The 17,366-nt window shown below is 42.5% G+C and overlaps 1 long non-coding RNA gene across 6 annotated transcripts in view; it reads right to left on the bottom strand.

The window, feature by feature from the left end:
* Nucleotides 1–17,366, bottom strand: part of LOC109262065 (uncharacterized) — a 48,919-nt gene that overhangs the window by 9,509 nt on the left and 22,044 nt on the right. For 3 of the 6 annotated variants that reach the window (XR_002077617.2, XR_002077622.2, XR_002077623.2), the window contains 2 exons: nt 16,284–16,662; nt 194–541 (listed from right to left, as the gene is read on the bottom strand). This is a non-coding gene — a long non-coding RNA (uncharacterized LOC109262065). Of the gene's footprint in view, nt 1–193; nt 542–1,173; nt 1,345–16,283; nt 16,663–17,366 lie in introns of those variants that run through there. The other 3 variants (XR_002077619.2, XR_002077621.2, XR_008417877.1) reach the window with 3 other exon arrangements.

Here is a 17,366-nt window from a genome sequence, read left to right as displayed (position 1 = left end):
GCATTTCTTTAATATTCCTTGAATGGTCTTTTAAACTTAGATCATCCTTATAAAGGAAAATATATACAAAATAAATTTGGTATGGTATGCCTCAGATTTCTGCCTATTCAGAGTCTGAGCCTTCTACATCACCTTTCCATGTTTCCCTTACGGTATTGTCCTTTGTACCACAAAAAATGTTGGTGAGGCAGGATTTCTTTAAAACATGGTCTTTAATTAATTGTCACTTACTCTACAAATTTGGTGTACACATGCCAGCTGTGACAACTGTCGTCATGATTGCTGCCAGCTTACCAGGATCTAGCAGGATCGTTCAGTTATCTATTGCTGTGTAACAAATCACTGGGAAACTTACTATCTGTGCTCCATGCAGCCTCAGTCAGGCAGCCAGACTTAGGGCTGGAGGAACTGTTTCCAATGTAGCCTTCATATGGCCTGCAAGTTGTCAGCTGGGACCTCAGCCAGGCCTGAGAACCAGGGGCCTCTCCACATGGCATGTGCTTCTTCAGAGCAATGGTGGCTGGGTTCTAAGGATGAGCATCTGAAAAGAGGAGGCCAGGTAGAAGCAATATCATTTTTAAATAGCTTAGCTTCATAATTCATTTAGTGTCACTTTTGCCACATGATATTAGTTGAGGCAGTCACAAAGTCCCCCCCCCCACACACCCCCTGTTCAAGGAGAGAAGATATAAATTCTACTTCTTGATGGGGCTTGGCTAGGTTCTGGACGAGTCTGTGAGACTTAAAATATTGTGTCCATTTTTGGAAAATACAATCTGGCTTGGTGATACAAGATGCATCTCAATTTCAAAGATGTAAAAAAGGAGGGAGAGGAGTGATGGGCTTGTTAAAATTGATGAAATTTGTTAGTTGGAATGCAAGTCCTCTATCCCACTCAACTGCTTGCACCCCTCCTTGCCCCTAATTTATTGCAGCCATCATTAATAATGGTACTCATTTTCTCTGAGCCTCACAAGCTTTATTACACAATTAGAAGCTACTACCAACTGTTGGTGATCCCCTGTGGAGTCCAGCTAGTCTCCTGGACCAGGCATTACCTCAGTGTGGACCTCCTCAGTCCTTGGGTCTAGTTTTTGGTATCCCACACAATGATGGGGGTCTCCTGCATGAGACCATCCATATAAACCAAACATGCAAAAACAAAATGGCACTTCATTTGTATACCATGAGAAGTGAGCCTCTTAGCTACCACAATGCTTAGGTTTGCCAGTAGGTGTACCTTCTGTCAACTTACCTCATGTGCTGCATTGCTTCCTGTGAGGGCCAGATTAGAAGCAGACATTCACAGCATTTAGAAATAATTCATCCAGGCCTCAGTACAACCTAAAAACCCAACTTAGATATTGTGTACATTTTAGTGTACTTGTTTCCATTCTTCTTTAGCATAAACATGTGGCACTTTGCTAGGGGTGGTGGTAAACTATCAAAATATTTTGGTAAGGGATCCCTGGAATAATTCTGATCATGGGGTCTAGGCCCTTCTAGGCAAGTGCTACTTTGTAAAGACATGTTTTCCTTTGGTCACCAGATTGTCCCCTAAAGTAGGTGAAGCAGCAAATAGGCTTTGGATACAAGGCTGGTTTATGCAACCTGAGTATAATATCTCAATCTGCATTCAGTCGCTATGGCTAATTTGGAAAATAAGTGGGCAGTTGGCTTTTAGCTATGTTCCTTAAAAAGGACTGGTGGTTTTTTTTTTTGCCCAGGGAGACCTCATCCCTGCAGGTCCACCCTTGTTGTCTTGTGTAGCCCCACCTCATTAATCTGGGTGGGATTAGGCTGCCAGAGCTGCACAGAGCTGCACAGAGCTCTCCCTCAGAGCTGGGCCATGCCCAGCAGTCCCTATAAGCCAGGGGGCCTGGTGTTGCCTCCTGAGAGAGCCTGGGCGCACTGAGCCCATGCTGTTCTTAGACCTGCTGGGATCTGCTCATGGAAGTCCTGTCCCACATCCAGACAGCTGAGGACTCAGGGCTGCTAGGACGGTGCCCCCACCCCACTCCACCCACACCCCTCTACGCTGCCTGGAGTGGGGGGCAGTTCTTTGGCCAGTAGAATCGCCCCTTCGTCTGTCCCACAGGGCTAGGGTGGACAAGTAGCTGCACAAAAACTCTCTTTTATCCAGATCCTGCAAATCTGTGTCACTGTATCGGGATCTAGAGGGAAGAAGATCTGCCTGTCCTTAACCTTGAACCAGAAAAGTGGGTGGTTCCTAATCAGAACAACACAGAGAAAGCAGATGCACATTGGCCTCACAAGGCCATGGCCATTAATGTCCATAGGTTTTGTATATTTTCCATCAACCATCAAGTTTGAATGCAGGAATAGATTCTGGCTGTGTTTTAAGTCATAAAGGGAGATTCAGGATAAACACAACCTCTGCTGCCAGGGAAAACACAGATGTCAGAAACAGCTATGGCTGTGACCAAATACAGCTGCATTTATTTATGTAGTAGCACTGAAGCAATTTTCAGGAAGGATTTTTTTAACAACTGAACTTTGTTTCTGGTGGTCCTGATCCAACTCTGTCCTTAAGTCAACTTAAAGCCAGATCATCCAGCAGTGCCCTTCACACAACATTCAATACGTATAGATTGGTGATAAAAAAATTATGAAATTATGGCAAAACCCCCAAATTATTTTTATTTAAAAATCAAATTATTTTTATTTCTCTCTTCCAAACATCTAGGTTGGCAGTCTAGGCTGCTATGGTGGCTTCATAACGAGAGACCTGACCCTATCTTGTTTTTCTACCATCTTCCTTATGTATCTTTTACCTCATCATCCATCATCACTGGGGCTGTTCCAGCTCCAACCATCACATCCACATTCCAACCATCAAGAAAGTAAGAAGAGAAAGGCTACCCTGTCACTTAAGGAATATCACTTCTGCTTTCATTTCTTTGGCCATGGTTGGTCGCATGGCCACACCTGCCATAGAAAGGTTGAGAAACAGACTTATTCTGTGCAATGGTATACTCAACTCACATCCAGAAGTTCTGAGAAAGACAGGGGAATGAATATTAGGAGACCTAATGGATTTGGCCAGTGTCACAGAATAATAGTCTAGCATAACACATCCCTAAGTTCTCCCATGAGGTGAAAACCAGGGAGTGATCAATTCATACTTCCTCAGGCTGGATCTAGATCTTGGCAACCAATATACACTTTTGGGAATTGCATCTGCATCTTCTTCTCAGCTAGTATAGACATGACACAGTGGAATTACTTGTTTTCCTGACTTGTTAAATCTTTTATTATCCTTTACATACATTTAATGGAAGCCTAGCCCTGTACAAAAATATGAAAGGGAAGTTCTCCCTAAAACTGAAACTGATCTTCTATCCTAAATTTCTTTCCTGGAAAATTTGTGTTTACTTAATAACAAATTGTGTCAAATTCTAAGCACTGCTTCTGTCCACTGGGCAGTGCAAAGACTTGGAATACAACATGAGTGGAACACTTGACCTCATGCATTTCCATAAACTCACAAACGAAACTTGAAGGGAAAACAATGTATTTATGATTCAGTGTATAGGTCTCTGCCTAAAATTGCTTTTGTTGGTAACTTAGGTGGATAAATTTTGTGTAGATACAGAAAAAATAATTTGTTAATACTGAAGAACTGTCCCTCACACAAAATGATTTCATCCTTTTTCTATGTAAGAACAACCAAAAGGTTTCTGGCAGATACTCAGGGCTTTCAATTATGCCGAGGTACTATAAGATCTGCCTCTTAACAGCTTTTAGTGAATTGTCTTCCCTCTGGGAAGGAGTCACTCTCTCCTAGGGCTGTGCTTTCTGAATCCCAGGCCTTTGTTACACCTAAAGACCCTGTGGTGTGCTGCCCCCTTGTGGGAAAGTGTGGGCATTGGGGATCACAGAAGAAAATAGATTTTGCCCTTCAGATGCAACTGGAAAACCTTCATTGTTCAATTCACAGCAGGCACACAAGTCAAACTGGACCACAAGAAAGACATTATCTTATAGAAATTTCTTCTAAAAATGAGAGTGTATTCACGAGGAGAAAAACACTTTACAGCATGGCTAAGCTTGTACACAATGGATTTATTAGCCAAAACTTGTATAGATTTATTATAGATTCAACCTTTTAGTGCACCATGAGAGCTGACTTCCAAAAGGAAACATTTAGCTTTTTATAAAGTGGGACATTATCTTGTAAAGTCAATAATCTATGCCCCACCTCCTATCACCCATTCATTCTGTAAGTTCTAATTGTAATACTAAGTATTTCTCCAAGTAAAGACCTCTTTATACCATCGGCTATCTTCCTGCAAATATTCTAGAATCCCCCCCTTCCTTGTTCCATATTTGCATGGGGTATAGTCACTGATTTTACAAGCTATTTCTGCACGAACAACTCAATGAGCAGGAGCCCTGCATCTGTCCACTTTTGGCACTGTGACCACACAGCTAAAACAGGCAGCACAAAGTAAAGTGTGGTCAAAAGAGATTCACAATTCTCCCTCACACAAGAGGCTGAAGACACTCACATTTCCTGCTCATTTTAAGTCTTCAACTTTTCTTCCTTCCCCCTAAGAATGCTCCCACTGGGGTTTTTGTAGCAAAACAGAAAGTCAGCTCTGGAAGAGGCCTTTGAGTCTGCTGAGCCCCATCCCTCCGTTTGTATACAGACTCAGGAGCTGCATCTCCTGACCCCCTCATCCAGTGCTCTTCATCCTGCACCACCTGGAGGCTGTTCCATGCTCCATCCACCCCCCCCCACCCCCCACCCTCCACCCCCGCCGAGAACCAGGGCACCTTTCAGTCTACCAAGCCAGAAACTGAGATCAGGTGCACAAACAACACCACCTTCCGAGGTGATAAGGGTAAGCAAATAAATACCAGCGAGGAACAGAAGCAGAGTTTGGCTCTCAGCACCCTGGAGATAAGTGTTTGATCTGGGCTGAGCACATCCCTTATCTGGTGAGAAACCACATTCACACTCAGAGGGAGCCTGAGCTTGCAGCAAGCACATCTGGAACCCTATGAGTGCTGACCTGGTCCTCACACTAGATGAACAATGGATTAGGGGCAACTGTTACCACCCACCCAGGGGTCCCTGAACTCCTGGGAGATCATAAGCTAAAGATTCCAAAGAAGACAGAGCCAAAGTTCTCAGCTGAAGAGTCCTGGTGGCCCCAGTCTCTCCTCATCCACTAAGGGCCTCTGGGGCATGCCATGGATTTTCCAAGTCTGCCCAGTAAAGCTTCTTAGAAGTGTCATAAGCCTCATTCTCTCTCTCACCGTTCAAGTTACTGAAGCTGAAGAAAACAGTGAAGAATGAACCCAGGGAGAAAACCATTAGCGTGTCTTTAAAGAGACTTGACTAAGATGATGTACATACAGATAATAATAGTGACAATAATAGCAGCTAATGTTTACTGAGCATTTACTATATGCCAGGCACTATACTAAGTGTTTCTCCTTCAATCCTCACCACAAAACTTTAAGTTCAGTACTATTGTTGAAATTTGCAATTGAAAAATAGGATTCAGGAGATTAAGAGACTTGCTCAAAATCCCACAGCTAGGACACAGGAGATCCAGGAGTAGAAACATGGTTTATCGATCCCCTAGAACCCAGACTCTTAACCTCTTCTTTTTCATATATTGGTGTAAGTTGTTTGATGCATTTTCCCCCCCATCTGTTTTGCTACATTAAGGATAAAAGTCCTGTGAAATAGTGTTATCACAGTGAATGGAGCCTTTAGCAGGGATTTTCATGAGAGCAGGAGAGATGGAGGGAGCATTGATTGAGTGCAGGATTGGGAGGGGGGCGGGAAGGAAAATGTGTTCTAGCATAGACTGGGCGCTGGCTTCCTTTCCACCCTCGGCACAGCCCTGTTTTCTCCCATTACGCAGGCAGCAGTGGCCTCCCCTGCCTACTCTTTCCTCCTCCCTCAATAACAGGAACCCATTTCTATTGTAGCACACAATAAAGATTATGCTTGCCAGCCTCTCTTTTAGCTAGTTGTGGCCACTACGGTGAGCATGGGCTTACACTCCAGGGACAGCAGAATACAGAGCATGAGGAGCCTGGGGACAGATGGTACCATCACACCTGCCTGAGGCTGTTTACTTCGACTTCTTCCACATGATGGACAAATGCACTTGTTTTGTGTTTAAGTTCATAACTTGGGATTTTCTCTTGTATGCATGGATACCTAGTCCTCACTATTAACTTCTTTTCTTCTTTTTATAAAGGGATTCCCAGAATCCCTCTCCTGGCCCACGTGACATGAAAACATACAGGAAAGGGAATTCTGGTAAGTGTAGTTCAGCCTAGCCAGGTTGGGATATTATAAAGCTACCTCAGGTAGCTCATGGAACTGAAGGAAGAGCTGAAAAATCAGGCTGTGGACAGGAAAGAAAGCAAGGCAGCTCTGGGGATCTGGCAGATGACACTCCTATTTTCTCTATGTCTCAGAGTCACCTCCATCTGTATTCCCTCCTTGTACTGTTCAAATTCTCAGGACACAGTCTCATTGGCTGGTGAGGTCATGTGCTCATGCCTTGACCAAAGGAGAACAGACTCCTTGATTGACTGTCCAAATAACAATCCATGAAATGGTGGAGTGGTGGTCCCCCAGAGGGAAATCAAAGTGCTGTTTTAAGAATAGGGGTGTGCATGCCGTAAAGGCAGACACAGTGGATACCCATTGCACCTGTTATTGGTCTGGATTGACTGCATTTTCAAGCAGGCTCTCCCTACGTGGTAGCTGAAGAGACCGAGTGTATATCAGCTCAACTGAGCAGCCCCTGTGGGCAGAAGGCATGTTCCCCTACCAGATCCAGTAGAGATCTTGGGATCAAGGTTCATTGGCCTTGCTGGTCCCAGGGCTTCCCTAAGCTAACTTGTGATGGTCAAGGACAACAATTGCTCCCATTATTTAGGCCCAAGCCCACAAAGTCCAGACAATGTGGAGAAGATCGGGTGGTTCCTATACCAAAGTGAGGCTACTATCACTACAAGATGCAGGGGAATGGCAACTGGGCAAGCCAAAACAGCATGCTTGGGGAGGCTTGGCCCCAGCCCTGCTTTTCACATGCTGCAGGTCTAGCTTGAGGCCTGTACTTGCAAAACCAGCAACTGAGACAGCCTCCTGCAAATCTAAAAGATCAGACCTATGAGGAAACCAGCACAGAAGACACGAGAGCATGAGTAAGGGAAACAGAGTAACCAGGATGAGGGTGGGCAGAACCCTGAAAAGCATATAGAAACAAAGACCTCAAGATCCCTGGGTGGGGAACAAGCATACATAATTGTTTGATGTTGGATACAAGAGCAGACATCACCAACCGATAAATAACTTGCATAAGAGTCATTCCAGTAATAGCTGCAATTCTCAGCCCATGGACATTCTCATTAGTAACCATTGGGGAAGACCTAGCTACATTTCTGGGCCCCCTGGGCCTCCTGCCCTCATAGCTCTATCAGGAGCAGCCTGAGTAAGCAAGGAGAAAAATGGGACCTGTTAATTAGTATAGCTCCCATGTGCCTGCCTGCCATGGGGAAAGGACACCCAAGAGGGCCTGGTCCCTCAGGCTGGGCTGTTATTTACCAGGCCCAGTGAGGCCCGAGGCAGGAGCACTCCAGTGACCCTGGTGCTAGTCTCCAAGGAGAAGCAAACTCTGAAGCAAGATGCAAGGCAGTGCAAACCCAGTGAGTCAAGCACCCAGTGGCAGCCATGAGGTCTGCTCTGCATACAACAGGTAAAGGCCTCTTAGAAAGATTATTCCAATCCACATGCCAGGGCTCCTCCCCTCTAAGCATGACCACCTGTCCTGGGATGTTGCTGGGCTTTTAGTTAAAAACCCAGAAAAGTGCCAGGTAGACCAGGAGGAGTTGGTCATTCTATCCACCTTCTAGGACTGAAGTATCCTCTGACAATTCAGAGGAGCTGACCAGGAGGAGCTTGAGTGTGTATGTGAGGGGAGAAAAAGTCAACAGGGATAATTTGGACTTTGCTCACCCATGCTTTGGGGGCCTTAAAAATAAGGAAGGAAGCAAAATTGTCTGCCTGGTTTGTCATTCGCTTCAAGGCAGGTGACACCATCTTTGCCATCAAAGTACTTGCAAGCTAAGAGAGGTGTCCCACAACAAATTCAGAGGGGAAGCAAAAATGCTGCTCACAGATCATTCATGGTCCAAAAAAGCATGTGCTCCCAGTCAGATAAAGAGGAAAATAATTAATAAAATGTTGTCAAGGAGGGAGACCTACCTCTTCCTTGACGCACAGGTCCTGTCCTGTCAGTAAACTGAACAGATACTTTCCTGAGGATCTGATATGTGTCAGAAGAATTATACTCTTTTATTATGTAATTATTCCCACTCCAGAAAGTAGAGGCTATTATCCCCATTCTACCGATGAGGAAACCAAGGCTCAGAGCAGTTGAGCAAATTGCTTCAGGTGACACTGCTAGAATGTAGTAGATCCAGGACTTCCCTCAGTTCTTCTGCTCTGTATCTGGTGTCCCTTCTTCTGCAGCAGGCTAAATAAGTCAGGTACTAATACATTACTCACAACAGAGATCCCCTGGGTTTGATTGCATTGACTGTGAACCTTTGACGCACTTGCTTTCCATTTGACAAATTCTACAGGACCTCATGTAGATGAAGAAGGAATTTTATTTGCTGTCTTTACCAGTGAAAGTGGGACTTGGTTTGGGACTCAGGCACTGTCCGTAACACCTGTCATCTGCAGGGTGGGTGTTCTTGATATGGGATGGGAGAGGACCCTGGGGAGGGAGGTGATGGGCCATTACAATGGTCAGGAAGGATCCTTTGGGGATATGTGAAGAAGTCACTCCTGCTTGATCCTCACCAGGGACAGGAGCAGACTCAGTTGCCAATAAAGTCCCATTAATCTTTAGAAGGCTACAGCCATCACATTTATTCAATAGCAAATACGGATTGTTAAGCTAACCGGACCATAAATTAGAACAGTAGTCTCTAAATTGTGCCTTTTGTATTCATCACTGTAATGAAATTGTCTAATTGGAAAAGTCCACATTGACAAATCAACAGGAAGCACATTGATTTAATAGTAGCTCTGAATTATTAATTCTTCAATTTTTTATTCCATAGAGCTATTACATTTTCATCAGATGGACCTTCTCTTAAAGAGGGCCAAAGGGTTATTCTGAAAAATTCCTGAGACTGAAGTAAGGAAGTTTTATGGGTGCTGTGAAAAGCCATTTGGTTTTTTGTATGCACTGCTGTGTGTGTGTGTGTGTGTGTGTGTGTGTGTGTGCGCGCACGTGCACACACGCATGTGTGTGTGCACGTACGTGTGTGTGTGTGTGTTTCTAGACTGATTTTCTTAGGTGATCTGAGCCAAAGATGGGAATTTAAAGTTTGCTCTGTTATTTCTGTGGACTGAGATTACCATTTGGGGAAGAAGAGATGGGAATCGATATAAAAGATCACATACCTGGCCACACTAACCCCTCTGAGGACAGTCCAATTTGGGCACAGGCAAGCTTACTGTGGTGATAATCCATAGCACATGACTAGGCCCATAACAAAGACTGGCTTATTGGTTAAATGATTGAATGGGACACTGTTGGTTAGGAACTGCATTCCTAACTGCATGTGACAAAGACTCTTGAATATAGTGGTTTATTCTCTTATATAATGGCAGTCAAGATGCTGGCAGTCTAAGGTTGTGTGGTGAAACCACATTATTCAGCCTCCCTTCTTTCTTTTCTCCAATCCCTAGTACATACATCATTTCTAATGTTCTTCTCTATGGAATGCTAGCCATAAAACCACTGCAAGGACACTGGGGTGGCCCAGTTGGTTGAGCATCCTACTCTTGATTTCCGCTCAGGTCATGATCTCATGGTTTGTGGGATAGAGCCCCATGTCAGGCTCTGTGCTGACAGTGTGGAGCCTGCTTGAGACTCTCTCTCTCTCCCTCACTTTCTGCCCCTCCCCTATTCGTCCACATGCATGCTCTCTCTCAAAATAAATAAATAAACATTAAAAAAAACCCACTACATATGTTGGAAGAAGGCATAAAGGCAGAAGGGCAGAAAGTGGCATAACTTCCAGTAAGCAATATTGCACGATATTCTAGTAACACTGCCACTCACAGCTCAGGGGCCAGAGATAGTCATGTGGTCATACTTCACTGAAAGTAAGGGTATGAAGTGTAGCCTTTAGGTAGGCATACCACCATTCTGAAATAAATTAGGGAATCCCTACTCAGGAATTAGGGAAAATGGACATCAATTTTGCATTAGTAGTTTGTTACAAAACACCATTAGAATGGCTTTTGGGGGAGACAGATTGGCAACATCTACAAAAATGTTAAATATTCATATTCTTTAAACTAAAAAAAAACTATTTTCAATGCATTTTTTAGAGAGAGAGAGTGCAAGAGGGAGAAAGAGAGAAAGAGAGAGAGAGAGAAAGAGAAAATCTTACGCAGACTCCATGCTCAGTGCAGAGCCTGTTGTGGGGCTTGATATCATGACCCTGGGATCATGACCTGAGCTGAAATCAAGAGTTGGACACTCAACTGACTGAGCCATACAGATGACCCTAAAAATTTTATTTTTAGAAGTCCTTTATATATATTTACTCTCACATATGTAAATACACAAAAATGTATATATGTGCTTATTATAGCACAGCACTATTTATAATATCAAAAAATTAGAAACAGGGGGTGCCTCAGTGGCTCAGTCGGTTAAGTGTCTGACTCTTGACCTCAGCTCAGGTCATGATCTCATGGTTCATGAGATCAAGTCCCATATTGGACTCTGCACTGGCACCGTGGAGATTGCTTGGGATTCTCTCTTTCTCTCTGTCCCTCCTCCACTCTTTCTCTCTCTCTCTCTCTCAAAATAAATAAACACTAAAAAAAACTGGAAACAAACTAAATATCCATCAACAAATTGTCCAAGAAACTATAATATACACTATGGGATATTATGGAGCTATGAAAAAAGAATAAGATGACTAGAAGTACTGAGATGGATATGAGGTATTACTACATTAAAAAGCAAGTTGCAGAATACTACACATATTATAATAAGTGCAATATTATCTCATTAGTAGAGTTTTTAAATGTGTATTTAGTTATTTTTTGAGATAGAGTGGGCAAGGGAGGGAGGGAGAGAGACAGAGAGAGAATGAGAATAAATCCCAAGAAGAGTTCCGACATGGGGCTTGATCCCACAAACCGTGAGATCATGGCCTGAGCAAAAATCAAGAGTTGGACGCTCAACCAACTGAGCCACCCAGGTGCCCCTAGTAGAGTTTTATTATATATATTTCTGAAGGTGTATCAAAATCTTTGTGGACAGAGGAAGGAGCCTGTGTTATTTGAAAGAGCTGCCACTAGGGCGCCTGGGTGGCTGTTGGTTAAGCATCTGACTTCAGCCCAGATCATGATCTCACAGTTCATGAGTTTGAGCCCCACGTTAGGCTCTGTGCTGACAGCTCAGAGCCTGGAGTCTGCTTCGGATTCAGTCTCCCTCTCTCTGCTCCTTCCCCAGCTCACACTCTGTCTCTCCCTCTCTCTCAAAAATAAATAAACATTAAGAAAGAAAGAAAGAAAGAAAGAAAGAAAGAAAGAAAGAAAGAAAGAAAGAGCTGCTAGAAACTCTAAAAGAGAGAATCAGAGTTAATGACTGTGAGCTGAACCCCTGATAACAAATAAATGAGTGGAGTCCATGGTCAGAGAAAGTGTTACCAATCTGGTTTTCAGAAGAGTTCTGCTTGTACCAAATTTTCACCAAAATGTTGGGTAGGCCAATCAGATGTAAAGTCTCTGTGGCACGCTTTAATGATGAAACTGGGGTGGTTCCTGGCAAGATGGTGAACAAGATATCCTGATGTACTGCAATGGTGCTGCATCCAGGGGATGACATGCTTTTTAATACACTGACCTCTCACCAGAAACAAAGGGAACTTTCCAATGATAATAAGCAAAAGAAGAACATACAAACATGCATAGTAAGCTAAAACCAGGATCGAGAAAGGAAAGAAAACTGTAAATTTGGAAGATAAATGCCAATGCCAGTCACAAATGCAGGGACTGGAAGCTAAAGTCACCCTGCTGCTGGAGCCCATTCCCTCATTAAGAAGGTTAAAGCTGTCTCCTATTGGTGGTACACATGACTCTAGGAATAAGTAAATGCAAATCCATTTTGGACAAGGTGTCATTAATTCAGGTTTACAGGATTCTCACAGATTATGTAAAACTAAAAAAAAAATCACAATAAAAAATTACCAAACAAGACATAATGATTATATCACTTAGAACTAAATGTAACATCACATGGCAAAAAACCCCAAATAATGGTGGCTGAAACATGTGTTTATTTGTTTTCATATTAAACAAACCAAGAAGTAGGTATTCAGGGAAGGTTTATCACAAATTCATCAGGGACCTGTTTTCTTATGGTTCGTGAACCCTCTGAGATCTTGGTTATGATCATTATTCTTGTGATCCCAGGTGGCTGCTGGAGCTCCAGCTATCCACATTCCAGACCATTATGGAAGGAAGGACAAGAAAAGCATAACTATTCTCTTTAAAAACATATTTTGGAAGTTGTACATAGCACTTCCACTTAGAACTTATTGGCAAAATTCTAATCCCAAAGGTCACATCTGGATGTCAAAACAAAAACTAGGGAGTTTAAACTGGCTGGCAATAAGCATGGCTAAAAATTAGTATTTTCATTCCTAGGAAGGAATGGAAGAATGGATACTTACTGACCACTAGCAGTCTTTGACATAATGAATATATAGTAGGCTGAAAACTGGGCCCCCAAAATATCCCAGACCCAATCCCTGGATCCTGTGAACATTACCATGAAAAAGGGGACTTTGCAGCTGGAAAGTAAGATTAAGATTGAGATGGGGCAATTATCCTGGATTATCCAAGTAGACCTTAGATGCAATCACAAGTATCCTTAAAAGAGGAAAGAAGAAGGAGATTTGACTACAGAAGTAGGACATGTCATGATGGAAGCAAGAGTGATGCAAGGCAGGGGTCCCAAGCCAGGGAATGAGGGCAGCCTCCAGAAGCTAGAAAAGAGAAGGAAATCGATTCTGCCCTAGAGCATCCGGAAAAAAGCAGCCCTTTCAATACCTTGGCTTTAACCAAGTAATTTTGGACTTCTGGCTTCCAGAAATGTCAGAGAATGAACTTGCACTGTTTTAAATCACTAGTTTTGTGATCATTTGTTATAGCAGTTATAGAAAACTAATAAAAAGAGTCAGAAGAAACAAAAACCAAATATAGTGCTCCTTCAAGAGTTCAGATGTTGTAATGATCAGATACTGTAAACACTTTATTTTTAATTTTTATTTTTATTTGAGAGTGAGAGAGGCAAAGGGAGGGGGGAGGAGAGGGGGGAGGAGAGGGGGGAGGAGAGGGAGGCAAGGAGGGAGGGAGGGAGGGAGGGAGGGAGAGAGAGAGAGAGAGAGAGACAGAGAGAGAGAGAGAAAATCCTAAGCAGGCTCCACACTCACCATGGAGCTCAACATGGGGCCCAATCCCATGACCCTGAGATCATGACCTGAGCTGAAATCAAGAGTTGGATGCTCAACCAACTGAGGCAGCTAGGTGCCTCTGGAAACACTTAAAAGAAAGTTCAAATATAATTTAAAGATAAAAAATTTTCATGTTAAAAATGTGTGTGGAAGAGACTATCAACAATGACCTAGAAATCAGAAATGGAATCCATTTCAGAAATGAAAGATTATAATCTTGTTATGAATAACAAATGGATGGGTTAAACAGAAGATTATAAATGGCTGAAAAAAGAATTGATAAGCTATAGAAAAGAGCTGAGGAAATTATCTGTAAAACTGTGCAGAGACATGGGGAGATGAGAAGGATGACATGTAAGTTAAACAGTATGGAAGATAGAAAGGGCAAGAGAGGAGAGACAATGTTTGAGGTGATAAAATATGATGAAAGCCATGAATCCACAGTTACAGGAAGACCAACACATAGCAGGCAGAATAAAAAAAAAATCTACACCTACACACATTTTTGTATGATTCCACAAAATGCCAAAGATCTTAAAAACAGCTGGAGAAAAAGGATCACCTATAAAGGAAAGGCAAGTGGGGTGACAGTCGACTTCTCAGTAACAACAAAGGAAAAGAGACCAATAGAATATCTTCCAGCTCATTAACATACTGTCAAAATGAGACTGTAGTTCAGGAAAGGTATTTTTTTTAAAAACAAGAGCTAAATAAATGTATCTTCAGAGTACAAAGAATGAGAGAATTTACAATGAATGGTTCTTAACTAAATGAATTTCTAAAGGATATCATTCAGGAAGAAGAAAAATTATCTCAGTAGGAAGGCCAGAAATATAAGCAGGAATGATAAGCAAAAATACCTGGTAAACATGAAGGCTAAACTGAGGTAAATGTGAACAAACATTATCTGGATATGATTAATAATATAATACAAATATAATAATATAATGATATACAAATACAAGTTGAAATCAAATGAGATACTACCCACCCACTATCTTAGCAAACACGAAGAAGCCTGACAATACCTAGTGTTGGTGAGAATGTGGAACAAGGACTCCTACAAATGGCTGAAGAGTGTAGACTGGTGCAAACACTTTGGAAATTACTTTGACCCTGCAACACCCTAGAGAAATTCTTGCACATATGGACTTGATGACAAGTTCAAAAATGTTCATAATAGCATTGTCTGCAACAGCAGAAACTGGAGACAATCCAAATGCCCTTCAATGGAGAATGTACAAATAAACTGTGGTCTATTTTCACAAATGGAGTCCAGCAGTGAAAACGATGACAACACAGTCAACTGACACAATAGGGATGAATTTTAGAAACATGTTGAATTAAAAAAATTTTTTTTACATTTATTTATTTTTGAGAGACAGAGTGTAAGCAGAGGAGGGGCAGAGAGAAAAGGAGACACAGAATCTGAAGCAGGCTCCAGGCTCCAGCACAGAGCCTGACGCGGGGCTCAAACCCATGAACTGTGAGATCATGACCTGAGCCGAAGTCAGACACTCAACTGACTGAGCCACCAGGGGCCCCTAGAAACATAATGTTGAATTTTAAAAAACGTAAGTCATGAGAGATTATGTATAATATGATTCTACTTTTTAAAAGCTCAAAATCCACACTAAAACTATAATTTTAAGGATATCTACCTATGTGGTAAAGGCTGTTTTACATGCCTAGAGGGTGATAAACACAAAATGGTGATTTCTTCAGGGAGTTAGGCTGGAGATGGAATGAATAGGAGCAAGTAAGTCACTTCAAAGATATTGGTAGTGATGGAGCTTTAAAGTTGCATGGTGGCTTATGTTATTATTATGCTTTGTAACATACATGCCTTATTTATACACTTTATGCATCAATTATTATGCAACAAAATAAAAAAAATAGTGAGGGTCTGGCTCAAAGCCAGATTGCCTGGGTTTCAGGCCTGGTGCTACTACTTAACTGGTTGTGTGACTTTAGGTAAATCCCTTAACCCCTTAAATCCCAGGATTCTCACCCTTAAAATAAGGACAATGATAGTTCTTATCATCCAGAGTTGTTATGAGGTTTGTATAAGATAATGCTTGTAGAGCACTTACTAAGTGCTCAGTAAATGTAAGGAGCAGTTATTGTGATTACTCTTATTTTGGTCACTGTGTGCAATTGAGCTCTGCCAGTGTGCAATCCAGTCAGCTTCACCTCTACTTCCCCAGTACATCTCCTTTTTCATGCCCAAATCCTTACCCTCTCCTCCCTACTCCCACATACAAATATGAGCATGGGCAGCATCTAGAGCTTGTCTGACAGAGCATTTAAAAGCACACATATGGATGCCAAGAAGGGAATCCTAAGCATGAAGAGACAGAATATTCTTTGTGTTAAGGCCCAGCAGATGTGGCTTTTGCTTCAGAATGTGTTTGGATGGTTCTGTTTGGCTCTTTATAAAACTCTGAATGACTAATGTATAAGTGATGCATCCTTAGGGTTGCAACCAGGACATTCAACTCTGACTAAATAAAACAAAAAGGCATCCCTTTAGGGAGATTTGGATGCGGATAGGGTCTGAATGGGCTGTGGAAAATGCTTCCAGAAGTGGGATCCCTGAGGAATAATGAAGGCACAGTTGATCAGGGCAGTCTGACAAACCCTGCTAGAATCCTGGCAGCAAAAGTCTTGAGCTGAAAGTTCTGTTTCATTGTGCCTTAGGGAATGGAGAAAAATAAGTACAAACTCACCCTTTCCCTCCACTTTCTTCTTTTTTTAGCTCTCGTGTAGCACAGGCTGCTTGCATCTGGCTCAGGAACTAGGCATTTTGCAACCTGTTTTGTTGGAGTGCTTCCCTTTGTGTTCTCTGGAATTGCAGCTGGTTTCCTTGGCTGGAAACAAAGATGGAAAGAGAAGCTCATATCTAGCTGCCTTCACTCTCCTCCAATCCCCTAACTCAGTAAATACAATCCATGGCGTGATGCCTAATGTAGGTCTTCTGTCCATGCCTGCCGGCTCCCAATTCTTTCTCAGACTTTTGTCTTCTTTGGCTACTGCCACTGTTTCATGCAATGGGTTGGTGTGCATCCCCCTAAAAGATGTGCTGAAGTCTGTATTCGTCAGGGTTCTCTAGAGAAAAAAAAATTAACAGGAAGTAATAGAGATATATAGGAAGAGATTTATTATGAGGGAATGGCTCACATGATTATGGAGAATGAGAAGTCCTGTGATCTGCAGTTGGCATGCTGGAGGCCCATAAAAGCCCGTGGTATAGTTCCAGTCCTAACATGAAGGCTTGAGAACCATGAGCATCAGTGTCACTGGACAGGAGAAGATGGATGTACCAGTTCAAGCACAGAGAGCAAATCTGCACTTCCTCTATATTTTGGTCTAGTCAGACCCTCAACAGGCTTGATGCCTACCCATAATGGGGAAGGCAATCTCCTCTACTCAGCCCACTTATTCAAATATTAATCTCATCCAGAAATACCCTCGCAGACATGCCTAGAAATAATGTTTAACCAAATATCTGTATATGCATCCTATGGCCCAGTCAAATTGACATGTAAAATTAACTATACTCTGCCTCCCTGAAGCCTTACAACCTAGAAGTTAAGTCAATCATTAACCCTATTTTGTAGAAGAGGAAACAAAGGTTAAGGGTTTAAGTAGCTTGTCTGAGGTGACCCAGCTATAAAGCAGTAGAGCCAAGATTCAAGCCAGCATATCTGACTTCAGAGTTGGTGTTCTTGGCCCACTCAGTTGAGGCCCATCAAAGGTGAGGGACTGCAGTTGACCCACAGAATCTTAGTTGGCAGCTGTGCAATAGCCTT

The sequence above is a fragment of the Panthera pardus genome, unplaced genomic scaffold, assembly GCF_024362965.1.
Source record: "Panthera pardus isolate Hobbes unplaced genomic scaffold, ASM2436296v1 HiC_scaffold_25, whole genome shotgun sequence".
Lineage (NCBI taxonomy): Eukaryota > Metazoa > Chordata > Mammalia > Carnivora > Felidae > Panthera > Panthera pardus.
This window is presented reverse-complemented; position numbering and strand designations above follow the sequence as displayed.